Genomic DNA, 22,417 nt, shown 5'->3' on the forward strand with positions numbered 1-22,417 from the left:
CACCGGAAATAAGCTACAAAACACTGCAGGGCGGTTCAGGAACGGGGGTGGGGGCAGGGAGGGGAAGTTCAGTGTTGGAGGAGAGTGAGAACCTGAGCCTACAGAGGAACTGGAGAGGAGGAGGGGCTAGCGGCGGCGGTGGGTGAGGGGACACCCCAGGAATGCTCCCCTGGGCTGCAGGGGGAGGCTGCATCTTGCCCTTCCAAGAGCTTGCGGTGGCTGGGGCTGCGCTGGGGGGTGCCGAAAGGTGGCCGCGTGGGTAAGTCCTTCCAGCTGCGGCCAGGTAATCCTCCGACCTGGCGCAGGCGAGATGATACCCCCGGAGGGCCAGGCCTGGTCCAGCGCGAGATGCTTGCCCCTGTGAAAGCGCTCAGCCGGCCTCGCGTTTCGCAGCGCTCAGGTCCAGCATGAATCATTCCTTTTTGAACGTGTCTAAATGTGTTTATAAAATAAAGCTGCGGCCCAGGGCTGCTCCGGGCGGAGCGGGAAGGTAATATGTTTTTAATTGGAGAGATTGGGGGAAGGAGGCAGGGAGCCAGGGTGAGCTCACCCCGCATGCATGTGGCTGGGCGGAGAACAACTCAAGTCCAGATTCCTGGACTGCAGTGGCCCAGCCGCAGGACTGGCCGTTCAGCAGCGGCTCATGCAATGGGCTATCCCCGGGCCTCTGGGTGCAAGCCGACCCGGGGTCGCAGGAGAGTGGGTGCCCACAAAAACCCTCGATCCCAGGAGTCGGGTGGGTCAGTGTACCAGGAGCAGGCAGGTCTGGAATCCACACAGCCTGTGGACCGGGGGAATCCTAGGCCCCGGCTTTGCAAGGGGCTTGGTCACACCAAGCCCCTCCCACCAGCTCAGTTTCCAGAGAGCTGGAAACCCTATACCGCGCTGATGTGAAATTTGAAGGCTGGCTTTATTTGATTTTATCCTATTTACTTTTTTCCCTTATTTTTGGCTTTGTGGGCCAAGTAAACCAGATGTGCAGGCCCCATTTGGCCTCCCTTTATCCTCCTTTTAGACCACGGGTGTGGGCCTCACTTGGTCAGTTCCCAGCTATCATGGCTTAGGCAAGTTAATTCGCCTTTCAGAGTTCTGGCTTCCTCCGATAGAAACCCCGTCGCTGAATTCTATTTCTCCTGACTGTCCAACGGCTTTCAGGTTGAGGCTAAAGCAGAGTGCCAAAAGAGGGCCATGTGATGGGCTCTGGCACCTGCTAAGAGTGGGACTTAGAAATCAATGTGCTGTTCTTTGCTTGGTCAGCTGTCCCCCTGACTCTGTAAGCTGGACACTGCTGTACCCGAGAAAGCAGGCTCAGGGGACTAATTATAAACCAGCTTCCCAACTGGGGGGATTGAAATTATCCTACGATTTAAAAAATATATATATATATGTAATTAAATATACTGACATCATTTCTTCCTTCCCTCTCCTTCTATATTGTGCCTTTCCCTTCCAAATTAATGAGCTCCTCTTCTTTAACCTTTGAGTCGCATACACAGATAAACTGACCTGACCTCCCCTTGCTAGATAACCCAAGGGGCTCACCCCTGGGGAAGACTTAATAGTCCCCTCTCTCCATAGTTGTTAATTGCACGTATCTCTTATTAATTAGCACGAACATCATCCCTAGGGGTGGAGTTCCCCCACCCTCCTAATTTAAGGACCCATTGTCTTGGTAGGAAGTGGGGGAGGGGAGGGACTCTTATCAAGAGAAAGCATTGCAGAGCCATGCGTAGGAAGACACTTGAGGTTTGGGGTGTTGGCTAGGGCTAACACCCTGCTCTGGTAACACTAGTCTTTTGTAAAGCGAGCAGGCCAGCTGTCAAGGGCACGATGAAGCATGATGATGATGACGATGCCCAGGGCCCAGTGTGCACAACCTGAGGTGTCCGCAGAGATAAGTACTCTCCAGAGGAGCCGTGTTCTCTTCCGCTTAGTAGCCAGCTGATCTTGAAGGACTCAGCCCTAAAGGAATAAAAGGACTGCGGGTAAAGGTTTTCAAAACAGATTTAACAGAAAATCAAAGGTTCACCATAAAGGAAATAGCTTAATATGTTATGTAATATCTATACTAAGGGCGTTCTGTAGCATTGAAAGAATGAGCAGTAACAGGAGAAAATACTTAGAATCTAAAAATCGAGGAAGGACAGTAAAGAATAAAATTAAGTAAACATATATTCCATACTCAAAGAAGTAAAGATAAAACCCCAGGGACATCACCATGTTAAAGCTCTTTATGGTAGGGTTTTAATTTATTTTTACTCCATTTTTTTTTCATTCTTCTGCTGTAATTTTTAGGCCTTCTCCAGCACGCATATTCCATTTTTAGATTCAGAAATGTGTAAGCTTGCTGTATGTTATAGGCCCCGTCCCTTAAGGATTAGGAAGGAGATTCACATTGTCAGGGTCCACGTTTACCTAAAAACAAAAGCCGGGCTGTCAGGATGGCTCAGCAGCTAAAGGTGCTTGCTGCCAGACCTCAGGACCCACATGGTGGAAGAAAAGAATCAGCTCTTACAAGTTGTCCTCTGACCCCTGCACGTGTGCTGTGATGCTTGTGCACTCGCACGCATGTGTGTGTGCACACACAATAAATTAATTAATTAAAAATAAAAAATGTAGGGTCTGGAGAGATGGCTCAGAGGTTAGTAGCACTGGCTGTTCTTCCAAAGGTCCTGAGTTCAATTCCCAGCAACCACATGATGGCTCACAACCATCTATAATGAGATCTGGTGCCCTCTTCTGGCCTGAAGGCACACGTGCAGGCAGAATACTGTATAAATAACAAATGAATAAATCTTTAAAAAAATAAAATTAAAATGTAGTTATTTTTTAAGCGTAGAAAGAAATTCTACAGAGAAAGATACCCTAAGTAACTTGCTAACAGAATTATGGGTGATTACCCCTGCTCCAAACGCTTTTTTTTTTTTCTTTGTGATTCTTAAACTTTTTACATGGATACTTTTTAACAATGGTAAAATAAACAGATAGACCTTAAGACAGTCCCCTGCATTTGCTGTGAGGATTGTTTGCAGGGGATTGTTGTCCCCAGGTCATCCCTACTTACTGCTTTGTCTCTGGGTCATCAGACCTCTTCCCTACCCCGTGGTGACAGACACTGAGGACTTCTGACCTTATCCAGTCAGTTTCAACCCAATGAACGTGGCATCCGGAATCCTTGATTACCAAGGAAGGACTTGGTGTGGCTCTTCAAACCTGTTTCCCCAAAAGTTGCAATGTTGGTTGTTTTTTATTTAACAGAGAAAAGCACAACTGTAGCAAGGCCATTACTGAACGAGAAGGCAGCTTTTCTTGACTCCCTTGTCACTCCCTATGCCTGCCTCTTCATAGAGCAGGTTAAGCTTCTGGCCTAGAAGGTCACAAAATCTCCTAAAATCCTTGTTCAAAGCGGAGCCCCTTTTGTCCTGTGGAAGGAGCTGCTGGGGTTCGCGCTGGGCTCTAGAACAGACTGTGTCCTTCTTGCTTCTCTCCCCGACCTGGGATCTGCTCTGGCAGCTAATCCTCATGGACTGCCAGGTCTGAGGTAACTAACTGCAGGATGGAGCTGGTCGCTGAAAACGCCAAAGCTAGAACCTCTGTTCCCCAGCCTCTGGGAAAGAGAACGCTGCTGAAGGTCAGGTAGACTCCTGACCACAGTGATCTGAGAGGCCAGGCATGCGAGGGTTTCCAGAAAGCTGGTCCAGGGAGATGCCAAGCAACCACTGTTTCCTCTCCCACATTTAGCTTGGTACATCTTTTTCTCTTTATGCTTTTCCCCTCAGGAACCCCTTCTCACAGGCCCGTGGATCCCTCTCCTCCACTTACCACTCCAAGAGATCAGTGGCTTGAGCAGATTGCTGAACCCAAGCTACAGCCTGTCACTGAAAAGTGCCTGGAAATGAGGCCGCCCTGGGCAATGAGCCCCTCGCCCTGTGGAGCTGACTTTACCTCTTCAGGCAGACGCTGTCAGGACTTGAGTTTGGTTAGAGGACCCTAACTGGTCTCCTCTGCTGAAGCGAGCGCTCGCTTGGGACCTGAGGACCCCTGCCCTCATTATGTCAGAACTATGCTGGGAGGGCAGAGTGGTCAAAAGCATTGCCCTGCTTTGACAGTCCACTGCAGCAAGGTGACGGCTGCATTCCCTCCCGCCTTACCATCAGTCCTCTAGCACAAGCCTCCTCACTCAGGAGCCCAAGTTCAAAGAAGTGAAAGCTTCCCGAAACAAAAGGACAAGCAAATGTGTATTCTTGATGTGGCCCCAAGCTCTACCAACAGACTGGCTCTCTGGACTGGCCTGTGCTTATAGTCAGCCAGCCCTAAGCCCAGCCAGCACATAGGAATTCATGCTCACCACGGTGGCGAGGGTTTGGGACCAATGGGACGTGGACCACTCTCTTGGAAATGAACCTTCCCCAGTTCACTCAGGGTACTCTTGAACATGCTTGAGAGAGAAGCGGTGATATTGATTTAAAGCCATGCTACTTAAGTTCATGACAGCCAGCACTAGCAGCTAGAAGCTGAGGTCCTGACTAGCCAGAGGTAATGCAGCTCAGGAAGAAAAGGAATCACCACTGCTCTAACTGTGTGACCTTGGGTGAGTTGCATAAGTCTCAGTTTCTTCGTCTGTCAAATGGGGGGGAGGTAATTGCTTCCTCGTGGGGATGTCTATCTAGTAGCTGGCCCAACCTATGGCAAGCACAGAGAACTCTAGAACACATAGTATGCTGACTACTCTAGCAACTCTTTATTGGGGTGGGGGAAGGACCCCAGCTCCTGGGATTTCCAGGTGCTCAGGTCTCCCTGGCTTAAGAAGAGCAGTAACCCAGGTCAGGCCAGATGACTTGGAAGTACAAACGAGGCCCCTCCCCTCAAAAGCTCCAAGACCTGCAGTCAGGCTCTTCTGCTGCCTTACTCCAAAATGCATTCCAGATGCCCACGAGAATGGGATTTTTTTTTTTAAAAAAGCCAAACCATGGAGGGGAAAAGACTTGAATATTTATCAGACCTCTTGGGAGAATAGGTTGGTTAAACTTAGAAGCGTCAGAAAAGATCACAGAGAAGGAGATGGATGGAGGCAATGGCAGAAAAATGTAGCACATACTGCAGACAGCAAATGAGCAGCAAGCGGGGGCGGGGGGGGGGGGGGAGCGGTATTGGCGAAGCTCGGCCGCATTGCTGTGTGTGTGCCTACGTTCACATGACGCTTGAGAAGTTAGCCAGGCCCTTAGGTGTAGCAACAAGGAATTAAAGTGTAGGATTCGCACATGAACAAACGGATGTGGGCAGGAAGGGGAGAATGAAGTCTCGTTAGCAACCAGTTAAATGAGCCAGCACTTTTACGCCGCTGAATAACAAACACACTGTCTTTAAACATAATACCATTAAGACATGCCCACTGGCACAAGAGTTATGGGAGCAACCAATTACTGTTTTGGTTGTATATGAGGCACAATCCATAAGCTGGAACCTGTACCTGGCACAGTCGACAGGGTCAAGAAGCTGTGGCCAGACAACCTGTAAGCTCTAAGGGAGAACCCACTGATATTGTGCTACATGGCCACAGTTTTAAAGTGGCTCCTCCTCCTCCTCGTGACGCGTAGCTGTACCCATAGACGGGCACATCTCTTAGCCTCATCACGGCAGCTTCTTCCTGCAGTCAGTGGTGATTAACGTGGAAATCCTCGGCCGGTCAACATGCAGAGACTAAGAGCCCGCATAGAGCTCAGTCCTTCCTGGGATACCTATATCTCACCTGTCACTCCAAGACTCAGGGGTGTCATGGAAAAGGGGAGGAAAGATTGTAAGAGCCAGAACCAGTGGGTGACTTCAGGGAAGCCATCTTCCCTAGACACGACCGGGCAGTTGCACACATGAACTCTCTGGGGTTATGACAAGATCTGTGTAAGCTCAGGCCAGACAAAAGCCCAGCATGGAGGAAAGAAGGTGACACAAAGCCCACCACTAGCTGAGGAGAGGGAGAGTCAGTTTTCTTTAATGGTGTGACCCTTGGTAGACGGAACACACTCAAGGGCAGGTCCTACCCCTCAGAGCAGCTGGATAACACAAACTGGACTCATCGGGTTGAGAAAAGGTGGAGGATGGGCAGAGGACGGAGGAGAGGAGGAGAGGTATCACAAAGTTGGATGGGTAGAAAGGGAAGGGTAGATCTGGGAGTAAGTGGGGGAGGATAAGTGACTGATCAAAATGAATTGTATGAAATTCTCAAAGAATTAATAAAATGTTATGGAAAAATAATACTGTCCTATGTCAAAAAAAGGTGGGAGGGAATGGGCACACCTTTGCTCTGTTGGTAGGAATACAAAAAAAATCAGGTGTTTTTTTTTTTTTTAAGATCTGCTCTATGATTGGGGAAACTGGAGAAAAATAAAAACGTCTGTACAAAAGCAGACTCGGAATGGGCAGATCACCTAAACAGGAAGTTGTCACAGAAAATAAGACAATCCTCTTCCTTATTGTGTCACATTAGACAAGAAATTTCACCTCTCTGAGCCTTAGTTTTTGTCTCCCATACAATGGGGATTTTGATAGTCATTTACAAGGTATTGTATGAAAAGCACCTGCACAGGTACTTTGAGAGAACGAGGAGGTCCTTCCTAAATACGTGTCCTGCTATGTCCACATCAGTGAGTTCTGACATCAGAAAGTAAACTAAAGCTGGGGGCGGGGAGGAGGGTGATGGGTGAAGGGCATCCAGACTGCCCTTCCCACACTCTGGCTGATGGAGAGTAATGGGGATGTAAAGGAGAGGGAACACAGTGGAAGGAGTTGAAGCACTAATGGGCTGTTTTGCCTGGGTCCTCTTTAAACGGGAACATTTGTTAGGTTCAGCTAGTGTCCTCTGAAGGTTAGCTATCACAGCAGCTAGCAACGCCTGCCCTAACTGTTACAGTGTTCAAATAGCAGCTGTCCAACTGGACAAACAGATTGCATTTGTGGCCAGCTAATGTTTGTGCCTGATGGAGCCCCTGGTGAGTGACAGTGGCGCGTCTTGATCTAGTCACTAATCACAAGTGCATGCTGCAGGATTTCCAGAGAAGTGGCTGATAAAAAAAAAAAAAAGTCCTGTTGGTTGAATTAGGTTTTGTTCTAAATTGTTGACTTTGGGTCTTGTGTGTTCTGAGTGAGGTTGGGGTTGGCTGGAGTGTTTTGACTAGACTAGAGCTCAAAAAAAAAAAAAAATCCAAAGGATTTGCTAAAATCAAAGTAGAAAGGAACAATGTGGAAGTGATCAGATTGTCTGTATCAGCTGATAGGAGTCTGGCCCACGGCCAGGAAGTGTCAGGCGTGCTGGTGATGTGGGCCTCAGGTGGTGTACAGAAGCAGGACTCTGACAGCTACCTCAGGGCACAGCTAATTCCTCTGACAAGGTGAAAGGACGCTCAGGGCAGCGCTGTCTGCAACAGAGAAGGTCATAAGTAGCTGAAATGCCTGTGGCGGAAGCTTCTGGCTCCCCACCCAAGCCTCTCTGGATGCTTCCTTAGAAAATAGTGTACTTAGGCTAGGGGTTGGAGCTCGGTGGTAAAACAGCCCCCTAACAAGGGGAAGGCCTGGGTTCCTCCTGAGCACGGCAGAAACAAACCAACCACCAGTAAAAAAAATGATAAAAGCAGCACAAAGCAGGCAGAAAACACTACTGCAGGTTCCTCTGGTTCCAAGTCCCTCATGATTGCTCTGGACAGGCTTTGTGGTCTTTTCATCCCCACTTGTCAAGGATCAAGCTAGGATCAGAGCCATGATCTGCTTCTACTCAACAAAATGTCAGCCAAAGTTTCCTAGAGCCCATTTGGGAAAGCTGAAGTCACAGAGCAAACGGGTGAGGGCTCTTCTTCACCCGGGACCATGTGCCAACACGAGAGAAGGCCAGAGACTCACAGAGTTGCTGGCCCAGCCGGTGAGCCAACAAGGAAGGTGGTTGTGTGGGACAATTCTGTCTCTACTATTCATGTCTGTTTAGGTCCCCTGCTGTTGTTTTCTCCTCGGTGCTGTTAGTGTGGTAGAAACAATCTTTAGGGACAGTTAACTGATAGGCGTGGAGTTGCGCAAACATGCCACCTGGCTTCCCTCTGGGGTGAGGTGAAGGCCAGAGCCTGATTGGTCTTCCTGTGAGGACTAATGAAGGAGAGGATGCTCAGGGAAAGACCTAACCTCCCGGGGTTTGACAGAGTGAGGGGCATGGAGCATGGCTGAGCCAGAGCCTTCTGGAAATGAGCTCATTTAAAGCAAGGCATGATGGGACAGAGGAGCAGCAGGATGTCCCTCGAAGATATGTACTAGGAAGTCTCAGGAGCTGGGGAAGCACTGAGATGGCCAGCCAAGGGGCTGTCTGTTAAGACAGGGCTCCTCAGAGGCAGGTCTCTGAGTAAGCCACAAAGGACAGTGGGGATTTCGATGAGGGTTCAACAGAGTGCAGAGAACTCCAACAGTTTGTGCCCAGCTGCAGTCAAAGCACCCTGGAAAGGCTGTGAAGGATGTACATGCAGGGCCACTGGCCTTTGGGACCCTCCAGCTATCCCTGTGTAAGCCCCACCCCAGTGGAGATGGGGTACAGAGGAATAGGGAGGTGACTCAAGAAAGGGCAGTCCAGCTTCTCACTGTTGGCCCCTAGACTGCTCAGTGAAATGGGTCTGGATACGGTAAGCACCAGTCTCAAGCTGCTCCCCTGGGTGGTCCCTTAGGATCTGCCGGTGAGAGGCACCAGTGGCAGATCAGAAGCTAGGAGGAGAGGGAAGCCACCATCTTAAAAGATGGGAAAAGCTCAAGATGGGACTTTACTGACTGGCACCAGGAGGCTGTCTCTCAGATCTCAGACACCTTAGGACTGGACCTGTAAGCTTGGCCATCCATTATCACTTCTGGCTTCAGTTGACCTTGAAAGGCTGCTGACCTCCTGCACAGTGGACCCTTCCCTAAACTGCATGGACCTCTCCTATTGCCCCACCCGCCCTCCTTACAGAGCAGGTCAGCTTCTGCCGGCACCCATCATCACCGGCACTGAAGGACATCATCACAGTTGCCCTTGGGTTTCCAGCTACAAATATGGCTGCCATTTTATAAGCCTAGAGTATGGCTTCAAGACTGCTTCTATGCATATGCTCTCAATTTTTACCTTACTTGGCCACAAATAAATGTCAGGTTTCTTTGTTCTTACTAGGCTGACCTTGTTCTGGGTATATAACTTCCCCTCCTTTCCTGAGGACTAGGATACCTCCCCTAATCTCAGCTCTCAAGATGACTGTAGTCCCCCTAGCTTTCGGAATCCAATAACTTCTTCTTCCTTCCCTTTCCCATCCTAGACCCTGGGTATTTCCTGTAATCACTTGTCTGTATCACCGTCCTGTCCCTTTCCTGCCCTTCTGTCCTTTGAGCACCCATTTAACCAGTTCCCTGTACCAAGAGCCTTCTGTTAGGAATCCCTGGCCTTGCTTCTGCTTTCTAACTGTACCATGGCGGGCATATCCATCCCTCTATCCAAGGGTCAACCTGCAGAACTTGAAAGTGAGGTCAGAACTCAGGAGAGCAAAGAAATTTTAGAGAAGACGAGCAATTGTGGTTTCAATATTATTTACTGTTGAGTTATAACTGAAAAAAATTATATTCTGGACCTGCAAGGGATTTGGAAGCTCTCAAAATCACTCAGAGGCAGGAGAGAGATGGGGCAGAGGATGGGGAAAAGGAGAAGGAAAGGCGAATGGTGAAGTTCTGCCCTGATTCTGTAGGAAGCCAGCCCTGACCCACAGTGACCTAGAAAGCCACCTCAGTGAGACTGGGGCCTAGAGGTTCCACCAGGTCCCCTAAGAAGGCTTGTAGTTTGGTTCAAGTGGTTTTTTTTTGTTGTTGTTGTTGTTTTATTTTGGGTTTTTTGTTTGTTTGTTTGTTTTGTTTTTGTTGTTGTTTTAATTCAAGGCTTCTAAACAGAAGGCTGGAAGGCTGGGACATTTGGAGCATGTGTTTCTTTATTGGGAGTCCAGGGCTATCCTCCACAACCTACTGTCATCTTGGGCCAGATGGTACTTTCCTGCATGTCATTTAGCAGCATGCCTGGACTCTGGCTTCTAGATTCCAGTAGCAACCTCCAGTCACAGTATTCAAAGATGACTCTAGATCCTATCAAATGTCCCATAGGCAGCAAAATTGTCAGAGAAATGCTGCTGCAAGCAGGATGCTTTGGGTTAGAAACAAATCTATGGTCAGTGAGATGACTCAGTAGATCAAGTCAAACCATGACAAACTGAGCCTGATTCCAGGAACCCACCAGGCAAAGGAGAGAACTGACTCCATATACAGACCATGGCACATGTATCCTGTCCAACACACAAATTATGTAAATGCAAAAAAAGAATTTTAAGTGACATTTCTAGCCTCTCTCAGAAATAAAAACCTACAGATGTGTGAAGGCCACATCAATGTCTCCATCCAAGGTGATTACCAGCTGCCACATGGCATGCTATTTATTTCTGAAGAACAAAAGACCTAAAAAAAACCTCTTTGGCTCTGAGCATCTTTGATTACCTCCCAGTGTTCTGCCTTCAGGTGTCTGTCAGAGCTCATTGGGATTTTTGGACTCAAGGTCTTCACAATGCAACAGTCAAGGTGTCAGTCATATTGCGGTCATTACGGGGACCAGCTGGGGAAGCATCATTTTCCAAGCTCTGGCACAGGCATCCTGTCAGAATTCAGTTCCCTGTAAGGATCGCCTGCAGGGCTTCAGCTGATCAGGCTGCTGGCCAGGACCACCTACTGCTCCTCAACTCAGAGGGCCTTTCCATGGGCCAGGCCACGGGATGGCAGTTTGCTTCCTTTGAGAGAGCAAGGGGAACCAGAGGACGACCGAGACAGCCAGAATCCATCCATTACTGCTAGGTTCAGAAGTGACCCTGGCTCTTGCTCAATGACGGGATTCTAAGCAGATGTCGGGAGGTGGGGGCTCCCAGAAGCTGCTGCACATATCGAAGCATTAATTTCCTGAGGCCAGTGCAGCAAAAAGTTTCAAACTAGACAGCCTGGAAGAGTGGAGGCCACAGAGCATCGACACTAGTCAAGGCCTCTGCCAGGCCTGGCTCTCCCTGCAGGCTCTAGGACTGACTTCTTCCAGCTTCTGGTGGCTGTCAGCAATTCTTGGCATGCCTTGGCTTGAAGGTACAACTGCCATCTCTGCCTCTGTGGTCATTCCTCTATGGAATGACCCTTGGCAGATTTCCCTCATCTTGCAAGAACAAACTTTAATCTAGTATGGATTTGTCTTAGCTTGATCTCTTCCCCAAGGACCTTGTTTGCAGGAAAGGTCCTTTTCACGGGTACTGGAGACTAAGATGCAGTGGCTCGTTTTAGGGAACACAGCGGAGCATGTAGTGCTTGTGGTGCCCTCGGGGCATTGCTGACATATACTGCTGCAGTGTCCATGACGCATGGTGGCATTTATGAAGACTCCTGGATGACCTCAAGGGCTCCTCCAGGAATGACTGTCCTTTGCTCTCAGTGCAAAGCTTGACCAAAATACTCTGTGTCCTGACCCAAGTTCTGTCCCCATTTGTAGTCACAGGCTCAGGAGTCATCTACCCCCACCTCTTCCCCAAGCCTTGGTCAGAATCTTGTCAGTCTCTTTTACCATAGGACTAAGACCTCACCTGATCCCTTTCAGAGCCATTAGCACCTCCAAAGGATTGCCCACCGTGTGGGGGAGCTGATGGGTCAGAAAATGGCTAGGCGAAGGTGTAAACTGCCAGTGTGTTGTGGTAGTCATGTCTTGAAAAGTAGGGGAAGACTGGGCAAACGTCACAGATTGGAGGACGTGACAGCTCAGTGCAATGCGGCATCCTGGGATGCTTCCAGAAATGAAGTCCACATGCTCTGAGTGGTTCCGTTTGCCACACCTTGCTAGGTAAGATGGTCTCATTTATGGAAAGCAGTTGACTAGAGGGTGCGGGTGCAGTGAAGCCCAACGTTATTTCAAAATACAAACTGACAGCTAAGGGCGAAAAGCAACTCCTCGATGGATTTGTTAATTTGATATGTAAGTGTGCGTGTGTGTGTGTGTGTGTGTGTGTGTGTGTGTGTGTGTGTGTGTGCAGTGCCATGGGGAGGTCTCTTGTGTTCGATTTGGGGCAGCCTTGGCTCCTCATCTGCAAAAATGGGACGGAACCTAGATGTTAGCAGTCCTTGATGCTTCAGGCCTCCCTCGGGTAGCTTGACCAGAGGTCACGGTGTTTTCTGAGATGTTTGCAGAGGCTTTAGGTCTCAGTATTTGCCTTTTAGTTTGGCTCCTGCATTGTGAGGTTATTGTGTGTGGGCTCGTGTGTCTGCTCCCTGGACACACACACCACGGAGGTACCGATAAAACTGGAGTCTGTCACAGGAGACAAGACAGCAGAGACTTTCATTCCCTCTCCAGCTCCCCGCTCTGTGTCCCCTCTCCACTCTCAGATTGTGTCAGGGAACTTGGCCTCTCCTTTCACTCTCTCAGAAGTTCAGGCACCCGGATCCCTCTGACCAGCCTCATCAGCGTTTGAGAACAATGTCTTGGGACGGGGGCCTGGGCACCTGCTGAGGACAGGCCACCTGCACATCTCCTCACCTGGATAGGAAACGCCGCCGTTTCTTCCTGGGCCCATTGCAGCCATGGCTTTGAGCCACTGTCTAGACAAGCTCTTGGGGCAGAATCAGTTGGGAGAAGCCAGCAAGGTAATTACTGGCTCACCACAAAGCACTGATATTTCAAGTGGCTTGGGTTAAAATTATGCGGCAGAGTCTATTTTCTGACAGTCCTAAGACAATGTCAGCCGGTCGCATTTGCATCCTAATAATCGTGGAAAAGACAAGGGCAAAGGGTTAAACCACAGATATCCCTGGGAACTGAAGATGGGTTGGGAGAATGCCAGGTGTGTGTGACTGCCTCATGCTATGGGTGCCAAACACTAGGAGCAAAGGACTGCTGGGTCAGGGGACCAGCTGTGACTCTGCAAACCTGAAGCACTTAAGTAAAGATAGCCACTTGGTTCGTGTTGGCTAAAAGAGCCCTTTGAACGTAAGTTGGTCCAGGCTTCAGCTCCTGTCATTTTACAGATTGGGAAACGGAGGCTCATGGGATGGAACAAGATCCCATCGTAAGCCAGTGAGAGGCCAGCCCTGGATTTCAGGGCTCCACCCCCAGCCCCTTGAAGCTTTTTGTTGTTGCTGTTGTTCCTGGAGACATCCAGATGGAACCAAATGGTTGTCCAGGGAGACTGTGTCCTTAGGATGCTGGGACCATGCACTTCCTGCTCACTGGGACAGATCGTTGCCCCTGATGTGTTCTTTCTAGGAGATCAGGCCTTTGTCCACAATGTTAGAGATAGATAGGACAAAGCACAGGGAGTCATCAGGCTCCAAGTGAGGAGGTGTGGCAGCAGTGAGAAGAACCGGGGATCTGGAGCTGCCCGACCTTGGCTGTGAAGAAACCAAGGCTTCGTTCTCTTCTGCAGGGGCCACAGTGTTGTCACAGCCACAATTTGGCTTCTTGGGGACTTCCTGGGGAGGCTTCAGTTCATGCTCTTAGCTTTGCTAGGGCAAGACAGGGGAGACAGAGCATTTCCAGCTTGTGAGGGGACTCTCCTCTTTCTCTGCAGAAACATCCCAAGACTACACCATATTTATTTACCAAAGACATTCCCAACACTGATGGGAACCTTCACCCCATCAAGTATTCATTGCCACAGTCCAGAGTAGTGCATCTGATCTCAAATATATAGAGCCATAGCCGTCACTGAAACACAGCAGTAGCTCCAGCGACTAAACCAGGGAGGACCAGAGGACCAGGGAGACCAGTCTCTCTCCATCACTCCTCCTTCTCCTTCCCCGCCTCCATAATGGTCATACCCTGGTTTCCTTCCTCTGTACCCCTTTCTCTTCTCCACTGTCTTGACTTTGCCCCTCAATTAACCTGCATACAGGAGAAAGCATGGCCTGGGCTCCAGGCCCACATCCATGCAACTCCACAGCCATGCAGCTCCACAGCCATGAAACCCCATGGCCATGCAACCCAACAGCCCTGCAGGCCCACCGCCAGGGCACGAGAGAACAAAGAGGTCTCTTCCCCATCACCAGTGAGAAAAACCTCAGCAAATGCCTAGACTGAATCCAGTGCCCAGTCCTGGACCAGTCACTGCTGAGCCTTGGTCATGTACCAACCCTTTAGCCAGGACAGTGAGACCACGAGTGTCAGTCTCCACCAGCCCTGAGAGGCAGGCTCAGGCAATGGATGTGCTGGGCAGACCATGGAGGAAGAGTTCCTGTGTTCCGTGGCAATGGGAAGCTGGTCAGGAGCTCCCTCCCACTCCACACCATCTTGAGGTTCTTTACTGACATTCTCCAGGTCCTCACCTGGGGCTTTGTGTATGAGAGCAGGCATACTTCCTTCCGTTTCTTCTGAGATGGTAGTTTCTCTCAGTGCAAAGAGGCTCACTAAATTACTCCAGAAATTACTAAAGTTGACATTTTCTGGGCCTTTGCCAGGTGTCAGTGTGAAGTATGGTGCTTGCATGAAAGGCAAGTCAACCCTACAAACCCGCAGGTGAGGCAGCAGCCATCATTGTCTCCGTCTTGAGGATGAGGTAACTGAGGTGCTGGGCATTGGAGTGAGCTGCAACGTGAGAACATGGAGAGGCAGAGTTTAAAGGCAGGGCGCCCGACTATGGCAGCCCTGGGTGCAGTCACCCAGGGAAGTTGCAGTAAGCCTGATTGCTCTGGGCAGGGCAGCAGAAAGGAGCGAGCCCCCAGCCTGCATCGGGAGTTTTCAAGATACTTACTGTTTGTGACACAGGCCTAAGAGCCAACACGGTGTGACCCTATGCCTTCACGATACATTTTGGAGATAAGAGAGCAGGAGCTCAGAGCGAGCAGCTTGCCTTTAGAGACACACAGCTTGGAAGGCAGACACAGGGACTGGCTTAAGTGGGGATGCGGAAGAGATGGAAAGCTCAGAGAATCTGCTTCAGGCATGGCTTGATCCGGCAACTTAATGTCCACAGGGATCTCTGCCAGGGTCAAGCAGTGCCATCAGCCACACAGGCTGTACTTTTTAAAAGGCCTCACTGCCTGAAGGCAGGCTGCCCACCTACCCAGAAGACACTCAGGAGACATGCTACATGGACACACAGTTAACAGCTTCTGAAAGGGGAAGTCCTACTTACTTTTTTCCTCAAATTCCAATATTTGAGCATTCTTGTATTTGTTTGGGCCACAGGCCTCTCCCTCAGTGAAACATGGGGATTCTGCAGAGATAGGAGTCCTTATTGACTAGGGCTAGGGCATCTACTACCTCCTGACATTGAAGGAGGGCCAGACTGCGGCCTGTGATAAAGCACTCTGTGCTGAGTCGAGAGAGGCTGTCTGGGCATCCCATAGGTGAAGACCGCCCAGGATACTGGGCCTGCAAGATGACAACACAAGAAGGCATCACTGGAGCTCTGAAGGGCAGGATATGTCCTCCGGCACCCCACAACAGTCTGTGCCCAAGCATGGAAGTGTGAACTATTAGTTTGGCATAGCTGGAGACCAAAAATGAGAGAGAAGGGTGTGACACTCTGCTACACAGGAATAGGTAGGGCCACAAGCATTCTGGGGATCTCAGAGCAGGAATTTTTACACAGACGTAGAAAGCAGAGCTGAGGACAAGGGCTGTGGGCTGAGCTTGTGCTTTGCTCCCTTGGGGGACAACGTTTCTTCTTTTTCTTTTCCTCTTCTTCTTCTTCTTCTTCTTCTTCTTCTTCTTCTTCTTCTTCTTCTTCTTCTTCTTCTTCTTCCTCCTCCTCCTCCTCCTCCTCTTCCTCCTCCCCCTCCTCCTCCTCCTCCTCTTCCTCCTCTTCCTCCTCCTCCTCCTCCTCTTCTTCTTCTTCTCCTCCTCCTCCTCCTTCTTCTTCCTCTTCTTCTTTTTCCTCTTTTTCTTCTTCCTCCTTTTCTCTTCTTTCTCTTCCTCTTCTTCCTCAACCTCTTCTACTTTTTCTTCTTCTTCTCTGTGCTCCCCCATCTTCTCCATCAGTGACATGGTGAGGACATGTCCTACTGCTTTCACAGTGGGTGAGGCCCAAGAACTGTTCCGGCAATAGATAAACAGACTGCATAGAGTAAGTGCTAGGACCAGATTGGCCCTCCCACCCCAAGGCAGAGGTGGCAAGGTCCCTCCTGTTTTGAAAGAGTTGGAGAAACAGTGCTGGTGATGGGTGGAGAACAAAGCACTCATGAGATAAAACTCTGTGGCACTTGGTAGAGGATTGGATGTGGGAGAGGAAAGAGTCCAGGCTAAATATAGACAGAAGGACAAAAATCTACCCTTGACCTTGGATCCCTTCATTTTTTACTTTTGAACAAATAATTTAAAAAAATCTAGCCAATTTTTAAAAAAAAATTTTGCTCCTCAAATTCTTCAAAAAATAATCCAAGACCATTTGACTCTCAGGTCAGAAATCTGAGTGGGATCTCTCAATCTCTCTCTCTCTCTCTCTCTCTCTCTCTCTCTCTCTCTCTCTCACACACACACACACACACACACACACAGTCTGGACATGATTTAATAACAAGATTTAATAACAAGCTGAGCACAGTGTGAATACCCTCCCTCCAGGACCTTCCTGAGCCCCACTTCTTCTCCCTAGGGCCACCCACTTTCCTGGACCACTGTTGTTTTGTACAGTGGGGATGTGGGCGAGTGTGGAAAGACAAACGAGAGGCTTGGTTCATGAACATGAGTCGAAACATCAAGGAATCCTCATCGAAACCGGAAGATGTGGAGGAGGAAATGGCAGCCACCTCCAAGGACTGAAAGAAGCCAGTTCTGTGTAACCACTTAACAAGCACTATTTGGTGTCCACGTGCAAACAACAATGCTCCGACGCTGTGTGTGAGACCATGCCATCTCAAAGCTGCCTTTCCAGCCCTACATGAACGAATTGGTAAATGACTCTGGACATGTGAAGCACGTTTTTTTGCTTGGATCACATGGTTTGGAATCAAAGGGAAACTTCTACGGGGAAGACAAACAAACATCGCAAAAGCTTTCTACATTTTTTTTTTATTATTGTTTTTAGTGTTAAGGCCTGGAGCCTGATAACTGAATGAAACGAGGTTGGACAAACATGGGACCAGGTGGCTCATTGTGTTTAATGAGAACATAAACCTCAGATTTCCATTACGGCACTTAGCTGCCTGGGGTGGAAGTGTGGGGAGGGGAAGGTATAAACAGGTGGACCCACTTCTCCGTGTACCCAATAAAGTTTCAGAGAGAATTTTCCCTGGGGAACCAGTAGCTAGGTACAACAAATTAAATTCTCTTTGGACACTCCGTTAAATTGATGGGATGGTTCGCTAGGCTTCCAAGGCCCGGCAAGCATTGCTCCCTGCTGGTGACTTAAAACAGTTTCCAGGCCACCTGTAGCCCGGTCTTGGTGATATAGTTGTAGCAACCATAGCTGGTGTCTCTTGAACCCTTCACTGCATGTCAAACATCATCCCAGGACCTTGACTTTGTAACCTCATTTTCTTGATGGTGACTGCATTGTCTTCTCTACAGCTCAGGGAAGGAAGGCTGCAGGCTGCCGGAGCCATTATCTACTGTCACTGTAGGTGTCTTCAGACCCCAGGACCTCCCAGCCTGGCGTGCGGTGGGCAGAGAAGAGCAGGTGTTCCGGCCGGTGTGAGAAATGGTGAGGGACCCCGGATGGGGTAGATGGTGGTGTGTTGGGGAACCCTCTGTGGTTTGCCATGGCAGAAGATCAGGCTGGATCCATGCCCCAGGCAGGCCCCTTAAGGTGTCAGAGTGCTACAGCAGTCTCCGGAGGTTCATTTGCACAGGTGTGGCGTGGGTCTGGCTCAGTGGCCGGGTCGTAGGGCCGAGACAAGAGGCAGGAACACAGCCGGAAGGTGACAGGCATTCAATCCTGACCAGCTGTAAGAAGACAGACAGACACATCGGCTGCCGGTTGCCTGTCCAGGAAGAGGCAGAGGACAAAAGTAGGGATCCTGCCAGAGAAGCCTCCCTTGAAATCCCCACGGGGGCAGTCTAGCTACTGCTCGTGGGTCTCCCCTGTGCTAACCCTGGCCTCAGAACCAGCCCTCATCCTCTGGGAAGGTTCCTAGGGTCACAGCGACTTCCTGTCTGGATCAGCTCTCTGGAAGACTCTGAAATGGCAAGGCTTTCCCCATTCATCAAGGCCAGTGGAGCCGCCCAGCTTGCTATGCTCAGCAATAACTCCAGGTCAAGGGCTGCAAGGTATCTGATCCGCTCCTTGGCAGCTGATGTTACTGTATTCCTCCCGGTACAGAACCCCCTACTCAGAGAGGAGAGGGGAGGTTGGGCAGGGATTCAAGAATAAAATGCTGCTTTCTGTGCTCTTGGGCCAAAGCCAAGATTTAATTTTTCATTTTCAAAAACATGAGTGGCCAGACCACAGCTAGGAAATGGAAACCATCCTCCGACCAGCTCGCTGTCTCCCACACCTCCCCACCTGCAGAGCAGGCAAGCCTCCAGTGGGGCTGGTGTCGCTGTCCTAGCTCAAGGGTGGCTTGGGCTTTGGTTGGCACCCATGGTCCCCAGCACAGCTCGGGATTCTCCACACTGGCCGCTGTGACTGCCTTCTTGAACCAGGCATGGTGATACCTATCAGTTATCTCACACTGGGGAGGCTGAGGCAGAAGGATGGAGGTGGAGGCTAGCTCAAGGTATGTGGTGAGGCTGTTAGAGAGGAGAGGGAGGCAAGGAGGAAGGGAGGGAAGGGAGGGGGGGAAGAGAGACTGGAACTGTGGAGGGGGCCAATGACGGGTGTACAACTTTGTACGCCGAGTGTCTAAAGGTGAACAGTACATTTGTCACGTTTAAGCTCAGCCAAGTCTTTTTATCTAGAGGAACAAAAATGACATCATCAGTAACTTTACCCTCACGCCTATGTTTCCTCCCCATCTGGCCAGGTCTACAGACACTTTTAGGAGAATGGGAAGCTTGGAGACTGCGCTGTGAGTTACAGAACCTCCCTGCAGGCGATCGTCTCTCTCAGCACCGCCAGAGACAGATCACAGGACCCTTATAGATACCAACATCCGTGGATGTCCAAGCCCTTTACATAAAACACAAGGCTCTAGCACCTTCTCCTAGAGCCTGGGTGATGGAGGCAACCGATCCATGGAAGCCCTGTGCAAATACTTGGAGCGCTTTGCTTGAGGGAAAGAAGAAGTCAGAGCAGTACCTTGTTCCTGCACATTCCCTCTGTCGCTGCTTGTACTGGAGGACACAGCTATGAGCACGAGGCCAGCTGTGCTCTCTGGTGGTGAGAATGCTCTGCAGAGCAGCGGAGCCAACCAGGAGGGGGAAGAGGGTTTGTTTTCCTCCCTCAACTTCAGGGAAGAAGAGGGGACCTTGTGCCCCAGGAGACTAGTGTCACTCGGCCTTCAGGGAGGAAACACTCTACTGTTTCCAAAGTCTTACATTCAGAGGGGAGGAGAATTGGCTTGTCTGAACCCAAGGACTGAAAGGGTCACTTCCCATGTTCATGATGGACCTCGGAGGGGCGGAATCCCCAAGGAATATGACGTGTGGCTGGACCCTAGGAAAAGAACTGGCTGTAAGATGTGCAGAACCCGGTGCGGTGAAAATGTTTTGTTTTGTTTTCTCACAAGGTATTCAGAATTGCAGCCCAGTGATGTCAGGAATCCGGGTGTGGGACCCTCTGGAGCACAAACTTCTGTGCCTGGCTTCACTCAAAGTCCACCAGAGTTATGTTTGGCCATGTTTTAGGGCCTGTGGCCCAGCCAAGGTGAAACACAAAACAAATCCTCACAGGAGCTGAATCCACAACTGATAACAGCCTCACAGGAACCCAGCTATGGCAGGTACAACTCCACTCCTAGGCAGCTTCACCAACCACATCTGAGGTAGACCAGCTGTCTCTACCACTTAATGAGTCTGGTTCCTTTGTGAAGCCTGTGTCAGTAGTATGTCAGCCTCACAAAATCAAGGGGGTCAGTTCCTAGGAAGAGGCCTCGAGGATCACGGGTGTACCTCAGGGGATTAAACAGGCCACCGAGCAAACCCTGGGAGCTAGGAAGTTGTAGCATGTGATACTGATACTTTTGATCCAATGTCACTTTCCTGCAGCCAGAGACTGTGGGAAGTGCTCCTTGTTATCACACCATCTTCTGTTTGCTCTATCAGAAATTATTCAGACCATTTTCTCTCATGGTGGCTGCTGCAACAGGCCTGGTCATCGGTTCAGGCCCATTTGGTTGCAAAATTGAATTCACCCACTGGAGACAGAGTTGGAAGGCCATTCCCACATAGGCACATACAGACTGGGCATGCACCCCAGCATGCTGTCCTGCAGCCATGAAAAGCAGAGAGGCCTCGTTATTGGGAGGAGGCAGGCTTAGAACTCAATACCAGTCCATAAGCTGTGACTTGCACTATGTGCCTTAACTTCTCTGCTTTCTCTATCCCCATCAGTACCACAGGAATTTGGGACCAGAAGAGAATACTGTTTGTCTCATGAACTTCAAGACAATGAAAAAAATGTAGTCTAGCTCCCCTTCTGAACTGGCCCTCTAGAAAGCTCAAAGGGCAATGCTCCAAGTCTGTTACATAAGAAGTCGTGTGCCCCCTCTTTGCCTCCCCAGTTTGGGGGCTATTTAGGCACACCTGCAACTTTTCAGGTAAGTTCCCAGGGTCTGACCTTCAAGTGCCCATAGACATGTGCTGATTCCGTAGTCAGTTCGAGTGTTGAATCAGGCCCTGGGCTGACTGGTCCGTCCACCCTTCCAAATGGCGGCATGTGAAGCAGTCATTGGCATGCATTCCATCTGCTGACTCTGAAGTGCTAAGGGCACCAGAGAGATGGCTCAGGGGATAAAGGGGCTTGCCGTTAAGCCTGAGGACCTGAGTTCGATCCCCAGAACCTGCATGGTCAAAGGAGAGAACTGACTCTAAAAGAATTGTTCTCTGACCTCCACGTGAGTGGTGTGGCATGCACAAGCTTACCACATGGAATATATAGATAGATAGACAGACAGACAGACAGACAGATAGACGGATAGATAATTTTGAAAAGAAAATTTCCCAAGTCTAAGAAGATGGAAGAAGTGTACCAAGATGAGAGTCTGTCTGTGCCCCAAAAAGGCCCTGTTTCACCTTTCCAGCCCACTGCCAAAGGCAAGCAAAGAGAGACTGTGTCGTCCATCCCTGGGACCCAGGTCCCTTTCCTCTTACTGGCTTCTCTACATCCTTGCAGTTCAGACTCTGTCACTCACATTGAGGTGCTTGCTGTGAGTGTCTTTGTCCTTTTCAAAATGGTAGGCTGGTTGAATGTAATGGTTGGTGTTAATCATTAACTTGACAGAATCTAGAGCCGTGGTTGAGGCCTTTGAGATTCCTGTGGGAGAGTATCCTGATTGTATTCTTTGATGTGAGGGGACTCATCTTGTCTGTGGACAGGACTCTATTTCCTGGGCTGAGATCCTGGATAGAAAAACATGAAATAAACAAGCTAAGCACAAGAAATCGAATGTTACCAAGCTCTGCTCCTTTACTGTGGACGTCATGTGACCAGCTCCCTCAAGCTCCTGCCCGTTGCCTTCCTGCTATGGTGGGCTGTGACCCGGAACTGTGAACTAAATGCATGCTTTCTCCCTTAAGTTGCTTTTCTTGGGGTCATTTACCACAGCGACAGGAAACAAAACTAAGATATTGGAATAACACGGGTCTCTCCCCACAAATACTGTGCTCACTCACACCCCGTCCCCCTACACTACCCACCGTGACTGTGCAAGAGGGTTGCAGACCTCTTTCACGTCTGTTGGCAACCACAGCTCTCAGAAGTTGGTATAATTTGATCCAGTCCGAGAGACCTCAGTCAATGAAAAAAGTAGGGGTGTAGCAACAAGTCAAAGCAGGAAGAGGTTTGGACGCTGCGCGGTTCAGGGAATGTCCTGAGTGTCTCTAAGCTCTGTGTTGACATTCTGTGTGGGGTAGTAGCTTCCCCTCTACCTCAGCATTTAGACAAGCGACATCCTCAGCCCAGGTATTCTCATGAGCATGCAATGACATAGAGGTCTTTCCCAGCTTGAGCTTCCCACAGCCGGAACAGGGGTGACCACTGTTAGCAGATGACAAGGACATGCACGGCACAGAGAGAAAAGCCTTGCTCTTGGGTCTCCTTGCTTTCAGATGTCCTGTATTCTATTCTTGTCTATCACCAGGGTGGGCCCCGCAGGAGCCTGGCGATGATCCAGGCAGCTGAAGCCACAACTAGCCTTCTGTCCCAGAGGTACCCCCAAACATTCCTTTCTTGTCTTGGGAGATGAAGAAGCAAAAGGCAACAAATGTCTCCTTTCCTGACAGCATGAGACACCTCTATTTGGAGAAAAGATGGGGCAGGTCCTAAAGCAT

At 49.7% G+C, this 22,417-nt stretch overlaps 1 long non-coding RNA gene across 4 annotated transcripts; it reads left to right on the forward strand.

Moving 5' to 3' along the window:
* Positions 1–66: 66 nt before the first annotated feature.
* LOC132646323 (uncharacterized) lies at positions 67–21,546 on the forward strand. Of its 4 annotated transcripts, XR_009584487.1 has the most exons (6): positions 67–259; positions 1,805–1,985; positions 3,780–4,591; positions 16,644–16,940; positions 17,558–17,690; positions 18,952–21,546. It is a non-coding gene; the product is annotated as an uncharacterized LOC132646323 (long non-coding RNA). The 4 variants fall into 4 exon arrangements; XR_009584484.1 differs by lacking the exon at positions 1,805–1,985; XR_009584485.1 differs by lacking the exons at positions 1,805–1,985; positions 16,644–16,940.
* The last annotated feature ends 871 nt before the right edge of the window (positions 21,547–22,417 follow it).

This window comes from Meriones unguiculatus, chromosome 11 (assembly GCF_030254825.1).
Source record: "Meriones unguiculatus strain TT.TT164.6M chromosome 11, Bangor_MerUng_6.1, whole genome shotgun sequence".
NCBI classification, from domain to species: domain Eukaryota; kingdom Metazoa; phylum Chordata; class Mammalia; order Rodentia; family Muridae; genus Meriones; species Meriones unguiculatus.